Source organism: Carica papaya, chromosome 4, assembly GCF_054855325.1.
Source record: "Carica papaya isolate Zhongbai chromosome 4, ASM5485532v1, whole genome shotgun sequence".
In the NCBI taxonomy this organism is placed as follows: Eukaryota; Viridiplantae; Streptophyta; class Magnoliopsida; order Brassicales; family Caricaceae; genus Carica; species Carica papaya.
The window spans coordinates 22,970,500-22,972,850 of NC_142312.1; positions in this window are offsets into that span (position 1 = coordinate 22,970,500).

A 2,351-nucleotide genomic window follows, 5' to 3' on the forward strand; every position below is an offset into this window, starting at 1 on the left:
ACAATGTTTTTTTTTTTAATTTGTGGATTGTTCTAAATTGGTCTATATCTTCATTTTTTTATTGTCATATCAAATGATATACATAAAATTTAATTTAATATTTAATTAATATTTAAATTAATAAAAAAATATCACGTATTACTAAATTTCATATATGTTATCATAAATAACAACAGTACTAACTTCTATTAATAATAAATATTAAGTCAAAAAAATTTAAATGTTTAAAAATTAATTTGATTAAAAATTAAAAAAATAAATTTAAAAATAAATGATATTATTAAAAAAAATTATGATTAAAAAATAAAGTAAATCAAAGTATTAAAGAAAAATTTAAAGTATTAAAAAAAATTAAATCAATTTATTAAAAAGAAAATAAATGATAGTGTTAGAGAGTAAAAAAATTATATATTTTGTAATTAATTAATTATTTATTTCTTTTTTTATTGTAAAATTATCTATATATAATGCTGTAATATTCAATGGTATATACATTAATAAAAAAAACTACTCTTAACATGCTATTAGAGTTTTGAGTTAAAAAATTTCTAAAACCTAAGGTGGCCAGCCTTCATAACCAGCCACCATCACCACTCTCGGCTTTTACAGTCGACCACCAATTTAATTACACCTCCTCAGCCACACCGCCTACTTCAGTCGACTTGTTCCTAATCTTACTTCAATCAGTTTTATGTCGGAGGTAACATATCGAAATATAGAAGGATATTCCCACGTAGAAAATTTCACCTATGAATTTTAGTCAATTTAGGTTGTCTATCAATTCATAAGAAAAACTATCTACTGGTCTTAATTAATTCAAATCATCCTAAAGAGAAACTCAATCGCATTTTATGTATCGAACCAACACCGAAAAACCTTACATTTGATGCCTAATATAAAGAAGATTTCATGATCATGACATGCCTCTGAAACCTTATGACTCCATACATAAACAAAATTGTAATAGTCCTTCCTACAACAAAGATGGTGTGAAATGCAATCGGTGAAACTTAATTTGAAGTCAAGGACGCCGCACAAATTTATGATCTAATAGTCAGAATATGGTCTACAAAATAAGGACATAAGTCAATAAATAAATATTTTAATATATTAAAAAACTAGTGGCAGGAACTAAACGAATACTATAGTCTAACTATGAATTGCAATAAAGATGCAACTTGTCTCAAAAGGTTTGTAGAAAAAGATTGAACATATCAGTTGAGCATATCAATTTCTGGCATGACTAAACGCAAAATATGATCAAGTACGAATATAGATTTTTTGAACAGAGAAAATATCATCACTTAAATGAAATAATTTCTATTGGAATATTAAAAGAAAGTAAAAAAGAGATCATTCTCGAATCTCGTCCCACTGATAATTCATCCCTAATCTCACAAGATTTGTAAACAAGTTCATAAGCTAACCAACGGGAAAAAGAAGCACCTACTGATCTCATAATTTCTAAGATCGAGATTGAACGACTGCGAAGTCAATTGGAAAATTTTGAGAAGTCTATAAGTACGAGTGTAATAAAACACTCAAATATACCTTCTTTTTCATACAGTAAATGCCTCAGATAAACTTTTCCAAAAATTCTTGGATTGTAGATTTAAGAGCCATTGGATCATATGACAAATATTTCTAAGTTTTTCAATATATATGTTTCTTGTCCAAGTAACAAGAAGATTGTCACTACAGATGGCTCCCTAAATAACATTGCACACAATGGGAACATTGAGCTTAGTTCTACCCTTATATTAGAAAAAATGTTATATGTCCCTATGTTGTCCATTAATCTCGTGTCAGTAAATAAATTATCACAAGATTTAAACTGTAAAGTAACATTTTATCTTTTTTTATTGTGACTTTCAGGATTAGAATTCGAGGAAGAGGATTAGACATACTAAGGCCAAACACGAACTCTATGATTAAGATACACCTAAGAGAACCGTCACAACCATTACACCAACCCCATATATGAAATTTGGCTACATTACAAGAACTTTTGCATCCATCATTCTGCATTTTAAATGTTATGTTTCCTTTATTATTTACAAATTAAGAATATAAAAATTTACGTTGTGATATTTGTGAGTTTGCAAAACATAAAAGTTTATCATTGCCTATTAGTAATAACAGAAGTTGAGTTTCATTTTCATTAATTTACAATGACATTTGAGACCGTCTCACGCACTTAATATTTCTGAGCCTAATAATTTTCTTTCATTTATTAATGGTTGCACTAAAGTGACCTAATTATTTTTACTCAAATGTCAAATTTGATGCTAGTCATATCATACTGCAGTTTTACCATATGATAAAAACCTAATTTGGAACACCATAAAAGA